We start from the raw sequence: 7,300 nt of genomic DNA, 5'->3' as shown, positions 1-7,300 counted from the left end.
TGTTTGGGTTGGAATTGTAACCTCTAGTTGCTTGTCATCCCTTAAGGAAGTTATGCAACTAAGTTATACTAATTTAATAAAATTGACATACACATGTTAATATAGATAAAATGAAAAAAACTTTTATTGATAAATATATTGCTCTCATAATTTGTTTTTTATTTTACCAAATAGATAAAAATCCTCATACATATTTAAATAAATATCCTACTATGATAAATAGAATTATGGATCATCAACATCACTTTATTTAAGCTTATCTGATGATGACGATAGTATGATGAGCTACTAGTAGTATTTCTTTAGCTTGGAAATATTCCAAGTATTCTTGATTGGCGTACCATCAATAGCTTGGAAATAGAAGTTGTGGGAAATTATAAGTCATGTTGACTACTAGTGGATATGCAAATAGGAGGGCTAATTGTAAATATTTCATGCCTTGTAATTTTGTATAAATGAAGTAGTATCAACTGATAGATTAAAGGCCTTCAACGGATGAGAAACAAAGCTTCAACGGATGTCTCTAAAGCTTCAACGGATAACATCCATCAACGGATGAGTGCATCAACAGATAAAGCTTCAACTGTTAAAGCATCAACGGATGTCACTAAAGCATCAACGGATAAAGCCATCAACGGATGAAAGCTTCAACGGATGCTTAGTTCCATAGCAGTTGATAGTGACAATTCATAAGCTGACAGAGGCGCATGGGTTGACAGAGACAATTGGAATGTGGTAGCCTCTTGGAGGAATCAAGAAAAAGCAGCATTTCCATTCTGGTGCAAACAAGGAAGTATTCAAAAATTCACAGATTATCTTAGATTGCATTGGATAGAGAAATGAAGAAGAAACATGTGAAGAACTATTTTATAATTGCACTTTATCTTTGTCTTCACTTGTAAATTTGGTGATATATAAACCAAGTAGCAGGTAGTAATTAGATGTGAATTTTCCAGAGCTGTTTAGAAAAACTTAGAGAGAAAATCATCTAGTTTGTACTAGGAAGCAGCTGTGATCAATTCTTTATATCACAGATTTTCTGAAATACACATCTCTGGTGGAACAACAAATCCACCAGAAAAGTTTTTGAAGCCTTTGTGTTCTTTACATTTGTGTCTTGAATATACATATGTCTGCACCTGCTCAAAGCAATTCACACACAGTTGTTCATCATAACACTTTGCTTTATAAACTGCTCAAAACTTGAAAAAGTTTTGAGATTTACATTCAACCCCCCTTCTGTAAATCTCATTGTTAGTTCCTTGGGAATAACAATTGGTATCAGAGCGAGCTCTTGACATACAAAGAGTTTAAAGATCTATTATACTAACATCATGAGTAAGAATGATATTGGAGTGAAGATTCCAATCCTGGAAAGAGATAATTATCATCACTGGAAAGTGAAGATGCTCTACATCTTCTCTCTCAAGATGAAAGCTACATCAACTGCATTGAGAATGGTCCTCACATTCCTCACAAAGTGGCCACAGCTGCCACTGCCACAGTTGCTGTTGGACAGTCTATTCCCAAGCCAAAAGCAGAATGGACTGATGAAGATATTGAAGAGGTTCACAAGGACAAAAAGGCCATGAACATTCTGTTTAATGGCCTAGACAAAGATATGTTTGATAATGTCATTAACAGCCAAACTGCCAAGGAAATTTGGGATACTGTGCAACTTATCTGTGAAGGTACTGAACAAGTTAGAGAAAATAAAATGCAGCTCCTCATTCAACAATATGAATATTTTCATTCTGAAGAAGGAGAATCATTGAATGATACCTTCAATAGATTTCAGAAACTATTGAATGGATTGAAGCTGTATGGCAGAGTGTACCAAGTCAAGGATTCCAACCTAAAAAATCTGAGGTCTCTACCAAAGGAATGGAAGCCTATGACTGTTTCACTAAGGAATTCTCAAGATTATAAGGACTTCACACTTGAAAGATTATATGGAATTTTGAAGACCTATGAACTTGAGATGGAGCAAGATGAGCTGTTGGAGAAGGGAAAGAGAAAAGGTGGATCAGTTGCACTTGTAGCTGGCAATGAGAGAACTGAAGCCAGGAATGAAGAAAAGATAATGCCAAGTCTCAAAACTGGCACAAGCAAGGGAAAGGAGCAAGTTGTTGAGGTTGAAGACAATTCCAGTCAAGATGACTCTGATGATGTTGATGAACATCTGGCTTTTCTGTCCAGAAGGTTTGCAAAAATGAAATTCAAGAAAAACATTAGAGCCACTAAGCCAAACAAGAACATGGTGGACAAATCTAAGTTCAAGTGTTATAATTGTGGCATAAGTGGACACTTTGCAAGTGAGTGTAGAAAGCCAACTTCTGAAAAGAAGAAATTTGAGCAAGTGGATTACAAAAAGAAATATTTCGAATTGCTCAAACAAAAGGAAAGGGCTTTTCTGACTCAGGAAAATGACTGGGCAGCTGATGGAGCCAGTGAAGATGATGATATGGAATATGTCAACTTAGCCTTGATGGCTAATTCTGATGAAAATGAAACTAGTTCATCAAGTAACCAGGTAATTACTACTGACCTCTCTCAGCTTTCTAAAAATGAATTCAATGAAGCTATAAATGATATGTCCAATGAATTATATCATTTACGCGTTTCCCTTAAATCACTGGCTAAAGAGAACACAAGAATTAAAGAGAATAATTTGTTTTTAAGTGATAGGAATGTTGTGTTAGAGGGTAAGGTAATTGAGCTTGAAAAGATTAAAATCAAATGTTTATCTGTTGAGAGTGAACTAGAAGAGTCTGTTAAGAAAGTAGAAGTTCTTTCCAGACAACTAGAACGTGAGCAAGAGGTAATTAAGGCCTGGAAAACATCTAGGGATGTTAGTGCTCAAATTGTCAAGGTTCAAAGAATTGAATCACTCTGTGAGAATGCCTGGAAGAAAAACAAAAAGGAAATAGAGTTAATTGATGGAGTGTCAACGGATGTGGAATCAATGGATGATGAAAGTCATCCGTTGAAGGAAGAAAAGGAGCATCCGTTGAAGGCTCATTAATTGAAACAGGCAAAAGATTCTAAAAGGAATAATTTGAAAAATCTCAGTAAGAAGTTTGGTTCAACTTCCAAGAACTTTGTCAAAGAAGAAGCTAGCACATCCAAAGATGCCAGTAAGGTGAATATAGGACACATGACTTTAGATCAGTTGAAAAATATGCTTAAGTTGGTTGAGGATAAAAAGGAAACTAAAATAAAATCTAATAGAAATGGGAAGGTAGGGATTGACAAACACAACAATTACACACCTGATAAGTATGCTCCTAGAAAAAGTTGTGTACATTGTAGTAGTGTTAATCATCTATCTGCTAACTGCAAATCTGTTAAGAATGCTCCCATGCCTTTAACTCCTTCCATGCCTAACATGTCTATGTCACCACTGCATGTTATGCCTGTTATGTCTCAACAGAATTCACATACACATTTTGCAAACATGCCATATGTTAATAATCCTTATTTTGCTGCATTTAGTATGCCTCAAATGCCATACAACATGCCTATGCGGAATAATATGTTTGCACAATCTATGCATTATCAAATTCAGTCAAATGTGCTAAATGATTCTGTGACTAACCCTACACTTCAACCAACTACATCTGAGATCAAGGTTGACTCAAAGTTACCTAAGTCAAAAGGTGCAGGAAGTGTGAAGTCTAGGAAAAAAACTAACAAGGCTGGACCCAAGGAAACTTGGGTACCAAAATCAACTTGATTTGATTTTGTTGTGTGCAGGGAAAAATAAGGAATCTATGGTACTTGGACAGTGGTTGTTCAAGGCACATGACAGGAGATTTCACCCTGCTCACAGAGTTCAAGGAGAGAGTTGGCCCTAGCATAACCTTTGGAGATGACAGCAAAGGGTTCACTATGGGATATGGCTTGATTTCAAAAGAAAATGTCATCACTGATGAAGTTGCATTAGTTGATGGTCTCAAACACAATCTATTGAGCATCAGTCAACTATGTGACAGAGGGAATACGTTTCCTTCAATTCTGAAGCCTGTGTTGTCACCAGTAAAAAGGACAACAAAGTGGTTCTAACTGGAGTTAGAAAAGGGAATGTGTATTTGGCTGACTTTAACTCTACAGATGCAGAATCATTTACTTGTCTTTTCAGCAAAGCAAGTCAAGATGAAAGTTGGCTATGGCACAAGAAGTTGTCCCATTTGAATTTCAAAACAATGAATGATCTAGTCAAAAAGGACTTAGTTAGAGGAATGCCTCTAGTGGAATTCTCAAGGGATGGACTGTGTGATGCTTGTCAGAAAGGAAAACAAAAGAAAGCATCATTTAAAAAGAAGCTTGAATCAGCAATTGATTAACCATTACAACTGCTACACATGGATCTTTTTAGACCAGTCAATGTGTTGTCAATTTCAAGGAAAAGATATTGCCTAGTGATTGTAGATGATTTCTCAAAGTTCTCATGGACCTATTTTCTTGGTTCAAAGGATGAAGCTAGTGAAATTATTATCAATCATATCAAGCAAGTCAACAACCATCCATATTTCAAAGTAAGGAATATCAGGAGTGACAATGGAACTGAGTTCAGGACTTCAACCATGAGGCTGTTCTATGAAGAAAATGGGATCATGCATGAGTTCTCAGCTCCAAGGACTCCACAACAGAATGGTGTGGTGGAAAGGAAGAACAGTTCACTAATTGAAGCTGCAAGAACAATGCTTGAAGAGTCAAAACTCCCAACATACTTTTGGGTTGAGGCTGTTAACTGTGCATGTTACACTTAGAATATTTCTCTAATCAATCAGACAAAAGGCATGACTCACTATCAATTGTTCAAGAGAAGAAAACCAACCTTAAACTTCCTTCATGTCTTTGGTTGCAAATGCTACATTCTAAGGAACCAACCTGATCACAAAGGAAAGTTTGATGCAAAGGCTGATAAAGGGATCTTTGTTGGTTATTCTGCTGGAAAATCATATAGGGTCTACAATCTAAGAACCAACATTGTTATGGAATCTGTGCATGTTGTGTTTGATGATAAAAAGATTGATGGACTAACAGATGAGGGACATCATGAAGGACTCAAATTTGACAACATTGAGATATATTGTGATGATAGTGAAGATGAGAATGATGGAGAAGACACTTCAAAAAGGATTCAAAATATGCCTTTGGATAATGCACAAAATGTTGCATCAGTTGAAAGTCATAATTCAGCATCCGTTGACAGAAGTAATGCAGCATCCGTTGAAAGACAAAGTGCATCATCCGTTGAAGTACATAATGGAGCATCCGTTGATCATAGTTCATCAACGGATAATCAATTTACATTATCAGTTGATAGAACTCCCAGTTCCTTACAAAGGACCAATAACTCAGGGGGGAGTTTCAACCAATCAACACTCTATCTCACATCATGACAATACTGAGGCAACCTCGTCTAGAGCTAATCTACCACCTCAAAGGAAATGGACCAAGAATCATCCGTTTAAACTAATAATTGGTGATGCAACATCTAAGGTGCAAACTAGAAGGGCTACTCAAGATGAATGTCTATACAGTAGTTTTCTATCACAGGAAGAACCTAAGAGAGTGGAAGAAGCTCTATTGGATCCAGATTGGATTTTAGCAATGCAAGAGGAGCTAAACCAATTTGAGAGGAACAAAGTATGGAAGCTGGTACCCAAGCCAAAGAACAAAAGTTCTATTGACACAAAATGGGTATTCAGAAACAAGATGGATGAAAATGGCATTGTCATAAGGAATAAAGCTAGATTGGTTGCCAAGGACTACTCTCAACAAGAGGGAATAGATTTTGATGAGACATTTGCTCCTGTTGCAAGACTTGAAGCCATCAGAATTTTTCTAGCCTATGCAGCCCATGCCAATTTCAAAGTCTATCAAATGGACGTCAAGAGTGCATTTCTGATTGGAGAATTGGAGGAAGAAGTTTATGTGAGTCAACCTCCAGGGTTTGAAGATCCAAATTTTCCAGACCATGTGTACTATCTGTTAAAAGCACTATATGGACTAAAGCAAGCACCTAGAGCCTGGTATGAGACTTTGTCAAAAATTCTCCTAGATAATTACTTCACAAGAGGTACTGTTGACAAAACTCTTTTCTTTAGAAATGTTAATGGCTCTACAATACTTGTTCAAATTTATGTAGATGATATTATATTTGACTCTACAGATGATAAACTTTGTAAAAAGTTTACTAAGTTAATGTAAAGTAAATATGAAATGAGCATGATGGGAGAGCTAACTTATTTTCTTGGTTTACAAGTTAAACAAGTTAGTGGTGGAATTTTCATTAGTCAAACTAAATATATTTATGATCTTTTAAAGAAGTTTGACTTAATGGAATATTCATCTGCAAAAACTCCCATGGCCACTGCCACCAAGCTTGAATTAAACAAGGCTGAAAAGTTTGTGGACATTACAAGCTATAGAGGCATGGTTGGTTCACTTCTATATTTAACTACTAGTAGACCTGATATAATATTTTCTACATGTCTTTGTGCTAGATTCCAAGCTGATCCTAGAGAATCTCACTTAGTTGCTATTAAAAGAATTTTCAGATATCTCAAAGGGACTCCAAATCTAGGAATTTGGTACCCTAGAGAGTCTGGTTTTGATCTAATTGGCTACTCAGATGCAGATTATACAGGTTGCAAAATAGACAGGAAAAGTACAACTGGCACCTGTCAATTTCTAGGGAATAAGCTTGTGTCATGGTTCAGTAAGAAGCAAAATTATGTTTCTACATCAATAGTTGAGGCTGAGTACATTGCTGCTGGTAGTTGTTGTGTACATATATTATGGATGAGGAATCAACTATTTGACTATGGGCTAAATGTTGACAAAATACCAATATTCTGTGACAACACAAGTGCCATTTCCATTACTGAAAATCCAGTGCAGCATTCAAGAACCAAGCACATTGACATGAAGTACCACTTCATAAGGGAACATGTGATGAATAGTACAGTGAAACTTTATTTTGTTCCCAGTGAAAAATAAATTGTAGACATATTCACCAAGCCACTTGATGAATCAACATTCACAAGATTAGTAAGTGAGCTAGGTATGCTTAATTATTCCTAAATTCATGTTCTAATTATAATTTGTTTTGTAGCCTGAAATAAATTTGTTGCAAGAACATAGTTGGCTTTTAGTAAAGTTTATTCTATCAATGGATATTCCCTATCCGTTGAAAGCCAAAATTGTTCTATCAACGGATGTCCATTATCCTTTGAAAGACATATATATTTCTGGTAATTTTATCCTTCAACGGATAAAATTCTGCTAA

The sequence above is a fragment of the Apium graveolens genome, chromosome 4, assembly GCF_009905375.1.
Source record: "Apium graveolens cultivar Ventura chromosome 4, ASM990537v1, whole genome shotgun sequence".
Lineage (NCBI taxonomy): Eukaryota > Viridiplantae > Streptophyta > Magnoliopsida > Apiales > Apiaceae > Apium > Apium graveolens.
The sequence above is the reverse complement of the archived record's forward strand: the minus strand, read 5'-3'. Positions refer to the sequence as shown.